The sequence below is a fragment of the Schistocerca gregaria genome, chromosome 8, assembly GCF_023897955.1.
Source record: "Schistocerca gregaria isolate iqSchGreg1 chromosome 8, iqSchGreg1.2, whole genome shotgun sequence".
NCBI classification, from domain to species: Eukaryota; Metazoa; Arthropoda; class Insecta; order Orthoptera; family Acrididae; genus Schistocerca; species Schistocerca gregaria.
In genome coordinates, this window is record NC_064927.1 from 459,294,753 (window position 1) to 459,308,003 (window position 13,251).

At 46.4% G+C, this 13,251-nt stretch overlaps 1 protein-coding gene and 1 pseudogene across 2 annotated transcripts in view; one reads left to right on the top strand and one right to left on the bottom strand.

Annotated features, from left to right (window-relative positions):
* Positions 1–13,251, top strand: part of LOC126284068 (endoglucanase E-4-like) — a 370,904-nt gene that overhangs the window by 53,761 nt on the left and 303,892 nt on the right. The gene's annotated exons all lie outside the window — the stretch shown is intronic.
* On the bottom strand, positions 7,692–7,809 carry LOC126285490 (5S ribosomal RNA; annotated as a pseudogene).

The window sequence follows — 13,251 nt, forward strand, 5'->3', positions numbered from 1 at the left end:
CTGATGGAGGGGGGGGGGGGGGGGGATGGTGCGATGTGGAGGTTCCCTTGTTAGCTTGTTAGTAGTAAGATGACCCAGTGGCTGGCCAGTCAAAAACTGAACACAGGTGAAGCATGAAAACAGGAAGAAGGCGTACTGAACTGTGAAGAAAGAAGGAAAATAGAAACTGTGAACGACCCAAGAACAAGATATGCAGCATCGAGCGAGGTAGCAGTACCTCGGCGTGGTGGTCACGGTGTTCGACTGCAAAATGGAGACCCGACTTCAAATCTCCGTGGTGCCTCATTTCTTTTCGCAAAATTATGAACGTTGCATCCGGTCACTGACGTGACTCTTCTCCCAATGTAGTCTTGGCAACTGTCATACTATACACTGGTTTTAGAACGAACGCGCCTCTTCTTCTGTAGTCCTGGCAACTGCCATACTGTACACTGAAATGAAATGATCGTAATGCATTGTTGACCGAGATACCCCATTCGTGTCGCCAGAATTGCAAGTTCTTTTTAGCTGACGACACTTTGGCGACTTGCGAGTCAGTGGTGATGAAAGACACAAAACACCCTGTCATGTCGAGGCAGAGAAAATCTCTGACCCCGCCGGGAATAGAACCCGGGACCCCGTGCGCGCGAAGCGAGTACGCCACCGCAAAACCACGAGCTGCCGACATACTATACAATGGTTATAGAATATGACTCATGTGGTAAGAAAATACACCGAAGCGCAAAAAGAAACTGATATAATCATGGTATTCAAACATATGTAAACAGGCAGAAAACTGCGCTGCTCTCGGCAACGCCTATATAAGACAACAAGTGCCTGGCGCAGTTGTTAGATCACTACTGCTGCTACATGGCAGGTTATCAAGATTTAAGTGAGTCTGAACGTGCTGTTATTGCCGGCGCTCGAGCGATGGGATGCAGCATCTTCTAAGTAGCGATAAAGTGGAGATTTTCCCGTACGACCATTTCACGAGTGTACCGTGAATATCAGCAGTCCGGTAAAACATCAAACCTCTGACATCACTGCGGCCCGAAAAAGATCCTGCAAGAACGGGACCAACGACCACTGAAGAGAATCGTTCAACGTCACACAAGTGCAACACTTCCGCAAACTGCTGGAGTTTTCAGTGCTGAGCCATGATCAAGTGTTCACACTTAACGCTTGAGCCCACAACGACTGTTAAGGTCACGTGACGCGGTTTCAGCCAATCTTGAACTGCGGAAGTCGGCAAACGCAGGAGAAAAGGGTGGCCATACTTTCCGTATACAGAGTTTTAATGAAGGTGGGACGCATGTGACAGCTCCAGGAACTATGACGCTGCCACTGTTCTTTGGGCATTTCTGTGCCACTGTCGCGCTGACGAAGTAAATATGTGATTCTTCTATCTTAAACCATTGCGAATATGTACTTCCACATATGTGACAGATGTAGCTGATTCCAGTCGCTGACAGTGTTCTGGAAGTACATCACGTCGTTTTGTCTGTCAATGTTAAACTTATTAATCTCATCAGTCAGCTGACAGTCTTGTCATCAAACGATGATCGTCTTCAATTCTTTTTGCAGTTTACAAAAATTTCGTAACTGATTGAACTCCAGCCGGCTGGTGTGGCCAATCGGTTCTAGGCGCTTCAGACTGGAACCGAGCGACCGCTACGATCGCAGGTTCGAATCCTGCCTCGGGTATGGATGTGTGTGATGTCCTTAGGTTAGTCAGGTTTAAGTAGTTCTAAGTTATAGGGACTGATGACCTCAGATGTTAAGTCCCATAGTGCTCAGAACCATTTTTGACTGAACTCCCTGTACACGGCTGTGCCTTACAGCGCTAGAAAGCTATACCGGCAGGTCGTTTATGCGTATCATGACATTAATGATCCAGTGACACGTCGTTGAGGCATAACTGGCACCACTTACACATGTGACAGGCCACTGCTGTGGCCCACTGAGAACGACACAATGGGTTGTCAGGTACGTAGTCTTCAAACCAATCATAGTGTTGTTTCGATATTCCTTAAGCATTTATTTCGTTTACATCTGTTGACGGTGCGGAACTCTTTATTTATTTATTTACGTTTCTAGTTCCGGAGGACCAAATTGAGGAACAATTCTCCAAGGTCATGGAACGTGTCAGTACATGAAATTACAACATAAAAGCAGTAACAGATAAAAGAACATGTTTATGAACCCAAAAATGTCAGTCCATAAGTTCAAGTAAACGCAATCAACAATATAACATAAGAATCAGCTTAATTTTTAAAGGAAGTCCTGAACAGAATAGAAGGACTGACCCATGTTTCTGAGGCAAAAATATCCTTTTGGAATGGGAAGAGCTACCCCACAATGTAATACCATCCGACATAAGCGAATGAAAATAAGCAAGGTAGACTAATTTTCGTGTCGAACGATCACTTACTTCAGATACCGTTCGCATAGTAAAAATGGCATCATTAAGTCTTTGAACAAGATCCTGAATGCGGGCTTTCCACGACAGATTACTGTCTATCTGAACACATAGAAATTTGAACTGTTCAGTTTCACTAATCATATGCTCATTCTCTTACCGAAGGCTTTCCGAAAGTCAAGAAAAACATCGTCTACGCGCGTTCAGCTCTCCACAGCCTGTACACAGAGTGATGATTGAACTCCAAAACCTGGATGTCCAGTAACCAGATCGCTGCACCTGCTGCAAGCAGGCTCCTAACAGGTTTATTTATAACTACGACGTTTCTCATCGTCCAGAAAAGAATATGACAGCTCCATTTTTCAGATGATATATTCTGGATCTTCCTGCGCCCACACATGATACCTTGTCACTCATTGTTAAGTGCACAACTTCCAATGTAGGTGTGAGAAAGAGTCGCTTTCATGCAACTCCGCTCCTAACGCTTATAGTGTGTAACTTAATTTCTTGTGTGTCGGAGACAGGTCAAGAAGAGTCATACTCTTGTAGTATTTCTTGTCTTCTACGGTAGCATAGTTCATCCGCGAATAGTGTCTAATTTTGACGATCCTGTTTGTCACGATTATCTTTCGAACGCAATTTTACAGGAAAATTTTTCTAGTTAGAGATGTTGTTGGATAGGAGGACACGTCGTTTCAACGAAGGAGAGAATAGAATGTTAGGGCTGAAAGCACCATCGAAGACGAGTCATTAGGGAAGCAGCACGAGCTCGGATTGGGGAAAACTGCCGAGCCCCTTTCAAAAAAACAATCCCACCATTCACCTTAACCGATTCGTGGAAATCAAAGAAAATGTGTACCTAGATTGTGGCACGGGATATAAACTGCAGTCTTCTGGAATGTGTATCCAGTATTTCAACCATGGCTCGACGCATGAGAAGGAAGCCACTTACTTGACACATTATTAGTATCTTAACTGCAGCGAAGACAATCACAGAGTGATGTGTCACAGCAGTCAAGTCGCTGGACAAGCGTTACAAAGGATAACAAATGGAAACCTGTCCGAGCAACCAGATTTAAGCTTACGGTCATGTCACTAAGAAAAAAATGAAATAGATGTCAGGATGTGTAAGTCTGGAGGCTTTCGTGGACACTGTGATTGAAGGTTAAAATCTTCTAGGTTATTAGGCCACGTCATGCTCCTCTTCAGTTTCTTCTTTACAGTTAACGTTTCGATCGACCTCTTGTGCGGCATATACTTCAGGATATTCTGGTGCCCCGATTACCTGAAACTGGGGAAGGAATATGACGCAGTTTAAAAAGCTAGAAGATTTTATCTCCGATGCCATAATGTCCTTTGTGAAAATAATGGTCAACTTTCTTCCGTAGACAAGACGTAAGCACCTCTCACTGCCTGAGGTCCTGCATTAAATTTTTGTCCTTTTTTTTTTACCAGCACGTGACTGCTTGAACGGGGTGCACTCAGCTTCAGCGTTTCCAAGGTGTGAAAGAGTGGCTACGGCCATGAGAACTGTGTGCTGACATCATGTCTCTTGATCACGCATCCAAATGTGTATGGTAACGAATGGCCGTTCGGATGTGTGTGGTTATCTGGAAACGACTGCAAAGTAATTTTTTTTCATATCCTTCTCCAATTACAGTTCGCAGTCCGCCTCCGCAGCTGAGAGTCCGCGCAAAGGACCCGTATTCGATTCCGGACACTGCCAGGAATTTTTCCTTTGTGTAGGACTGGTAAGTGGTGCATTCACGCTCGTGATGCCATTTGAGCTACTCGACAGAAAGAGGCCCCAAGTCACAAAATCTGACAACGGCTTGGGGAGCGATGTGCTGATCCTATCGGGCTCTCCATACCGCATCCAATGACGTCATTGGCGGAGGAAGACACGGTGGTCTGTCGGTACCGATGGGCTGTGGACGGAGTCTACATTTGTATTCTAACTTGTGCTCCATGGCTCACGACCTCGTCACGTTAAATCACAAACTTCCATCCAAAAACAACCAGCCTTTTGGGTCGTTCTCGTGACCGCATTACAAAACTCTAACGGGGCTACTGCTTCGGAGAACCCATTTTTCAACCAGTTGCCTCCCGCTGCATCTGTTTCTATACCTTCAGCACTTCGAGTATCTAATCTTTTATCCTTGGACGTCTCTGACTTGTCGTAGGCAGTAAACTATGGTTCCTCCCAAACGTCTCCTGCACAGCAAACTAGCATTACTACGTTTTCTGTGCCGAGCACACTTTACGTAAACTGTGATAGCGCATGAGCTACGGGAAATGTTGTGGAGAAAGCAGCATAAGTCGCGCAAGTGGGATAAGCCAGCGTTCATTAGCCTCCGAGCAGACAGCCGTTTTACCACTTTCGAGATCTCGGTCTTCCCAGCACACTGAGAGGCAGTAGTTGCTGGCGGCGAGTGTGCAAATGTCAGGCGACACTCCACAGCACGAGCTTACTGGCTGTCCCGGCTGGCAGTGCTGCCAACTGTCGCTGTCATTTGCATTTCTCCATATCGGCCAACACGAATGTCAATGTCAAGAGTCACGCTCCGCTGTTCCGAAGGCACAGGACTCTCGTGAGCTGTTGTAAAACTGCCAACTGTCTTTGTTTGTTCGGAGTTGTATCCGTGAAGACTGTAGTGCTATTTAAGCTATCGCTTATAGATCATTAACGGAGACTGTCAAGCAATATCAGTGCTTCATTGTTAATGAGTTCGCTATATCTGCATCTACGTGTACTGCCTCACAAGAAAACTGAAGTACCCAGAAGACACGATCGGATGTGAGTGTACTGTAACTTCGTACACGTGCACACCATTGGCGGGTACATGTAAATTATTAAGAGTTGCAATTGTCTGTGACAGCTAGAACGGCCACAAGAGTGCCACGTTCGTGTTCAGCTTTCTTACCAGGCCTGGTGGGGTATCTAAGGGGCGTGAACTGCGCCATATGTTGCATGACTACTATGAGGGACACGGAGATGAAGCATACCTGTTTGAGACAGCGTTATCAGCATGTTTGAAAGGCATTCACCGCCAGAATCGAACAACATCTACGTTTGTGGAAAGGTTCGGCAATTTCCCCGCCCGATCTCTGCAACTTCTGCAGCAGGTAGAAGAGCCAAGGGCTGTTGACACAGGTCAAGTTTTGCGCTTACGCGGAGCTAAACTACTGTTGTTGGCAACACTCAACAATGTGGCTGTGTCGCAACATTGTTGTACGGCTGGGCAATATTGTTGATGGAACAAGCTGTTGCGGGTAATTGCCAACGTACTTCCGAGGTCTTCCCCGTAGGTAGGAGGATAATTCGTATGCCTGGGCTAGTTCTAGTTTTTACACCCTTGCTTCCTCTTTCTCAAGCTGAGAGCGCTGCAGTGTCAAGTCATGTGCAACAATATAAATTTGATTCACTTCGAAAAATGGCGCGCGTACATAGAGATAGACTATGTGTTTGTTGCCTACAGGAATATGGCAGTGAGCGTATGAGACAACCATTAAAAAACCATGAATATGATACGGACCTCAACGACCGGAGCTATGGAACACAGAAAATAATACATGCAGAAACCGAAATCCGTAAAAGAACATAATTGTTGCTACCGTCTTAGAAGAATATCTGCAGTAATGAACCGTAGTTTTTTCTTAACATACGTTCTTGTGACGTATCAACTCCATTGAAGTTTCATCAGGTGTTACGTTTCTTTGCACTACAGTCTTCCGCAGCAGTTGCTATAATCAGTTATTACTAGTTTTTTCGTCTTAAGCTTACTGTAATTAAACAGTGCTTTACTACACATGCGTTTCGCTTTTTTTTTTGCCGCTTGTCTACATATTATGAAAAAAAGGAGAAAGCAGTGGTGTGCAGAATATGTAAATACAAGGCAAAAACACCAGCTACCATAGATGATGCTTTCTAAATAAAAGCGAAATACGTCTGGTGTAAAATGCTCTGTAACTGCAGAAAGCTTAAGACGGAGAAAACAGTTATAATTGCTTCTTCACGTGTGTTCATAGGCAGCAATTTGACAGATTTTTTTAAAATTGTAGTGCTTGTATAAATTAGGCTACTGATCACGGGCCATAAAGCTGGTCGCAGATGTACCGCTGTTATTGAATTAACAGTTCTCTCACTGCACTGATGAACCGCAGTAAAATATTAACATGAACATACTTTAATAATCGTAGAATGAAGGCTTTCACGGCAGGTGTTGTCATCACTTAACACTTCCGGGCTGAGATGCCGTGGTCCATACATAGAACACTCCCCTGCAATGTCAACATTGAAGCAACAGCGTGACAATCGATTAATTTCAATTGAGAAAGTTGGCAACATCAGAGATCATAGCACAGCCGACGTCACGTGATTGACAGCGGCGCCCTCTGGATGGCTTATATATACGGCGCTCACTCGCGCTCTCGTTGCAGTTGGCCGATTGTCCTCGGAGTATGCTTTCCGCAGTCCAAGGCGAAACGTCAGGGGAGAGTTCTAGGTATGGACTACGGCATCTCAGCGCGGAAGTGTTAAGTGCTGATACTTTAATAAATTCCTCGAGTCGTTCCACCAGACCGTGTAAACGACTTGTACCAAGAGGCTTATCGATGAGAAGTGTTCTCTAAAGAGGTGATTCGAACTTCTGTATGAATCAATAACCAAAAACTGAAGTGTTCTAACTCGTATATCGCCGTTCATATTGATATCGTTCTCAGGTGTTTACTAGTAACCGATGTATTCAAAATCGTGTGTCACCGTTCTGAAAGAGGTGTGTTTCCGGTAGCAGGTCATGACTTAAAGTTTAGGAAGGAGATCCAATACTTACAAAAGAACACACCCAGGGAGACCGTTTCCTGTTTTTACTATTAACTTTTTTCCTTGGGAAATACAAGTACAGCAGAGCCGCACTTCCAGTATCACGCTTTCGTTGATTTTGCGGCCATAGTGTCGCTGGTGTAAACACTGCCGGCCTGGAAATGTTTTGCCACTAACATCCCAAGGCAACGGTGGCCGGTAATGTTGCCGTACACGTGGCTGCAGTTCGTGTGAGTGTGTGTGGTGTCACAACATTAAACTAAACTCCTCCCGAACACGCCAAGAAGACCCGACGGTACCGACTGGCCGCCGTGTCATCCTCAGCCATAGGTGCTCATGGATCCGGATATGGAGAGGCATGCGGTCAGCACACCGATCTCTCGGCCGTATGTCAGTTTCCGAGACCCGAACCGCTGCTTCTCAATAAAGTAGCTCCTCTGTTTGCCTCACAAGGGTTGAGTGCATCCCGTTTGTCAACAGCGCTCGGCAGACCGGATGGTCACCCATCCAAGTGCTAGCCCAGCCCGACAGCGCTTAACTTCGGTGATCTGATGGGAACCGGTATTACCAGTGCGGCAAGGCCGTTGGCACCGCACAGCATTACCGGGAGAACTTTGGGAGTGCAGGTAGACCGTGCCTCACTGTTTCTGGTGGGCGAGACTCTTGGAATTCAAGAAAGCCGTACGATCAGCAGTTACTTTATGTCCATCTTTTCAGATATGGTTGTGGGACTCGGCTGTTCGATACAGGATATAAAATTAAACATCTTTCAGCCGAATAGGTTCCAAACTTACTTAATTTGGCTACCAGTTTCGGCGATTTACTACGCCATCTTCAGGCCCCTGACCGACGTGCATGAAGATTCCACCTCGGTTCAGATCAAAACAAGGGCCAGCAATACTGGCAGATAATGGTTGAAGTGATCGCTAGAGCAAGCTAAACTCTACTAATACCAGTACTGCTGGTCTCTGTTGAGATCAGAACCGAGGTGATATCTTCATACTCGTCGGTCAGGGGTCTGAAGATAGCGTAGTAAATCGCCGAAACTAGTATCCAAATAAATTATGAAATTAGACGACTGAAAGGTGTTTAATTTGATATCCTGATCAGCAGTTAGCTTCCAGGAATAGTGGGTGCAAATTTTAGACTTCTGGTCGGGTGCAAATTTCACTGGGTGCAGGTTTCATGTATCCGCCCTCAGCGGTCGAGGTGGCTGACAGGACACGCGAAGGGGAGGGGGGAGGGGGGAGGGGCTGGCCGGGTAGGGGGGAAAGGGGCGGGCGTAGCGCCGGTCTCCTCATTCCAGCGAGCGGCAGCCCGCTGTCGCATTCACACAGCAGCAGTGGACATCGCGCGTCTTTGACAGAATTAGCCACGTCCGGGAAAGAACGCACCTGCGTTCTGAATTCAGCGTAGTCACCCTGTCCTCTCCAGTGGACGAATATGAGTGCAGAAGTCTCCCCGAGCGACAGACCGTCCACGCAAATGGCATGTACCGTGCCGTAACATCGCAATACATGGTGCAACAAAAATGTACGGCACAAATTGTAGGACACATTCCTCACACGTAGACGAAGAAATTGTGTTATATGAAAGTGTCTGGAAACGCTTTGTTTCTTTGTTAGAAAATGGTTCAATTGGCTCTGAGCACTATGGGACTTAACATCTGAGGTCATCAGTCCCCTAGAACGTAGAACTACTTGCACCTAACTAACCTAAGGACATCACACACATCCATGCCCATAGGCAGGATTCGAATCTGCGACCGTAGCAGCAGCGCGGTTCCGGACTGAAGGGCCTAGAACCGCTCGACCACAGCGGCCGGCTCTTTGTTACAACTCACTTTCTCAACTCATGAATCAAGTCAAACACACACAAACAAAATGTACCAGCATACTACATGCAACTGTTTCTCACAGGAGATGTTCAACGTGCCCTCCGTGGGCGTTGATACAAGCATCACCCCACCGATGTAGTGAATCTCGGATGCGATATATCCCTGGAGTATTGTATATGGTTTCGCAGCCTCCCATAATACGGGCACGGAGTCTCTGAATATCTTGTACTGAGGTTCCATACTTGAGCTCTCAAATGCCCCCGCAAATAAAAGTCCAGTGGTTTTATGTCCGGAAAGTGTAGAGGCCAGGCACTTGGTCCATCTCTGCACATCCATCTGTCACCGGAGCTGTTGTTTAGAAGCCGACGGACATTAACACAAAAATGAGGACATGCTCCAACGTGCATGAAGTACATGTTTCGCGGCATAGCTGAAGGGACATCTGCTAACAGATCATTCTCTACGAAATTATAATGACTTTGTCCTTTGAGCCTGGGTGGAAGAAAGTGAAGACCTACCAAACAGTCAACAATAATGCCGCCCCAATGGTGACGATTGAATTCTGCACAGCCGGTCCCAGTGACAGAGCGGTTCTAGGCGCCACAGTCTCGAACCGCGTGACAGCTGCGGTCGCAGGTTCGAATCCTGCCTCGGGCATGGATGTGTGTGATGTCCTTAGGTTAGTTAGGTTTAAGTAGGTCTACGTTCTAGGGGACTGATGACCTCAGATGTTAAGTCGCACAGTGCTCATAGCCATTTGAATTTGAAATCTGCCCACACATGTCGATCGCGAAAATTTACAAACTGATCTCGCTGAATCGGCGCCTCATCCGTGAAGAGCATAGTAGCACTGAAATTAGGGTTGACATTTTGCTGAATAAACTATTCGCAGAAGAGTACCTGTGCTGGAAAATCAGCTGCTGATAGTGCCTGCACACGCTGTAAACGATACGGATACAGCTGGTCTTCATGCAACACTCACCCCAGACAGACATGTGGTCAACATTCGGTGTATCAGCTACACTTGTACTGGCACTAGGGTCGTCGTCAACTGCGTAAAGAACAGTCACCTACCACTAGGGTGTCTTCGTCCTTCCCTTCCCCGGTTGCGAATATCAGGCTTAAATGCCCCATGTCCCCTCAATAGACAATCAGTAAATTCAAACGTTTCCTGTCGGTGCTCCTTCGTCCTGGAAATCTCTCCCTGTATAAACGCTGATCGCGAGTCAGCTAATCCATGCATCAAATGAGCATCTGTCATCTCTGCATTTGTGTATATTGCCATTGCACGAGCCAAGCCTGTGATTAACTCTACGTAGCAAAGCGTATGCTTGCAACGGTCGTACTGATCGCCCCAACAGTTGACGTTACCTGTAAACAAGCGATGACGTACGTCGCATGGCAAGAGAGACATTAAAACAAAACACTGGCGGCGCACACCGTAGCCAGACGTCACCATGACATTAAGATCCCCCGGATTCTAATGCTCTGTTATTGTTTGTTTCCCATGTTTAATGACTTGGAGAAAAAGAGTTGTAACATGAAAACAAAGCGTTTCCATCCCATGCTCATTTAACATAATTTCTTCGTCTACATGAAAGGAATGTGTCCTGCAGTTTATGCCGTACAGATTTGTTACACCCTCTGTTGTGAAGTACCGTAACCAACAGCCCGCCCGGTCGGCCTTGCGGTCTAACGCACAGCTTACCGGGCGGGAAGGAGCGCCTGGTCCCCGACACGAATCCGCCCGGTGGATCTGTGTCGAGGTCCGGTGAACCGGCCAGTCTGTGGATGGTTTTTAGGCGGTTTTCCATTTGCCTCGGCGAAGGCGGGCTGGTTCCCCATATTCCCCCTCAGTTACAGTTGTAGGCTATTGCTGCGCCAACAAGTTCTCCATATCAGCGACTCAGTAGTCATTAGACATCGTGAGAGAGCAGAATGGGGCTCTCCGCAGAACTCACGGACTGCGAACGTGGTCAGGTGATTGAGTGTCAATTGTGTCATCCGTCTGTACCGAGATTTATACACTCCTAAACATCCCTAGATACAGTGTCTCCGATGTGATAGTGAAGTGGACGCGTGAAGGGACATGTACAATACAAAGGCGTGCAGGTCGACATCGTCTGTTGACTGATAGAGACCACCGACAGTTGAAGAGGGTCGTAATGCGTAATAGGCAGACATCTGTCCAGACTATCACAGAGAAATTTCATACTGCATCAGGGTCCACTGAAAGTACTGTGACAGTTATGCGGGAGGTGAGAAAACGGATTTCATGGATGAGCAGCTGGTCATAAGCCACACATCACGCCGGTAAATGCCAAACAACGCCTCGTTTGGTGTAAGGAGCTTTAACACTGGACGACTCAATATCGGAAAAACGTTGTGTGGAGTGAGGAGTCACGGTACACAATGTGGCGATCAGATGGAAGGGTGTGGGTATGGCGAATGCCCAGTGAACGTCATCTGCCAGCGTGTGTAGTGCCAACAGTAAAATTGTGAGGCGGTAGTGTTATGGCGAGGTCGTGTTTTTCATGGAGGGGTTTGCACCCGTTGTTGTTTTGCGTGGCACTATCACAGCACAGACCTACGTTGAAGTATTAAGCACCTCCTTGCTTCCCACTGTTCAAAAGCAATTTGGGGATGGCGATTGCATCTTTCAACACGATCGAACACCTGTTCATAATGCACGGCCTGTGGCGGAGTGGTTACACGACAATAACGTCCCTGTAATGGATGCTAGGTGCCGGGGCTAGCAGTGTATTTAACACTAAATTCTTCTCGAATCTTCATATGGAAATGATGCTCTAAGCCCCCCTTTTCTAACTCTAACTTTTGCTGTTGCACATGGTTTAAGAAGAAACGCGAACTGACTTAATCGACCCGGCTAGTGGAGTAGAAAAGAGTTTGGCACCTGCAATAATTTAACTTGATAGAAATTAATTAAATAAATGAAAGTTTCATTAACGGAGTGAGAAATGGAAGGGTTGCTCTACCGATTAACACAATGAAAGTTCTGTCCAAAATAACAATTTGATTTATTATGACTAAACTCAAAATAATAAACATAACACATTAAACATTTACAATACATCAAATTGGATACTCAAATAAATGCTGCAAAGGTGAAGTTGTCCGTAAAGTAGATTGACATTTATGACGAAGTGGTATGTGGAGCCAATTCCTTGCAACTCAAATCTTAAGAGAAACACCCAGCCAACCCAACATTAATTGCTGCTACAGTAGTGAGAACTCAGACAATGAACACCCAAGACAGAACAAAGTTAGAAAAGACGAACAGGCGCGCTCTGCTGAGCTCTGATTATCACCTACCAAAATTCTCTAATCTGCCGGTGCTGAGAATATACATTACCAAGCTGTCTTCTTAACCGCAAGGACACGATCTAGCGTACCGGAGGCGATGGTTGGGTGCTTCGACGTCCCGTCGTGGTGATGACAATGTCGCGAGTATAGCCCGAAAGAACTTATCCTGGTCTGGTTGTTCCAGACTAAAGACTTCCTAGCAATAGAAATGCGCCTCTGAGGGAGACGAAGAAGGCGCTCCACACAATCACTGACGTTACAGTGATTGATTTTAACAAGCAAAGCCACACAGTAACTCCGATACAGTCAACTTTAGCCAAAACTGCTCAAGAAAGACAACATAAGTCGCTTGTACGCAGAACTCTCAATTACCAACTGTACTCGGTAAGTTACGTTGAAGTCGAAACTTCAGCAACTTCGTTAAAAAGTTACAATTAAATGAAAGTATATTAGACAGCCAACGGAAGGCAGGCTGTCCAGAGCAGCGAGAGCTCAGTCTTGTAACGTACTCCGACCGAAAAGCGAGAGCCGACTCCCTCAAAAGCACCTGTACAAGCCGAACACAGAATATTCCCGCCCCCACGCCAGTGGCTGTAGTTAAACGTTCCAATCAGCAACTCGAAACCCGGCGGAAAATTTCACTCTATTGCTGACGCACTACTATTCCACCAATGGAGATACTTGGCATCAAGTTGTGCGCCGATTTTGCTACGTCACGGAGCTGTCCCTGGAGCCAGCCAACCAGTTATGATTTTGCAGAACACGCGGGAATTTGCCCGCCAAGACGGCCTGGGAACACAAGTCATTCCCACGCCTCGCTGGTAGCCCGCCAGAAAGTGTTTTCACTAAGTTTCTGCAAAGTAAAAGAAT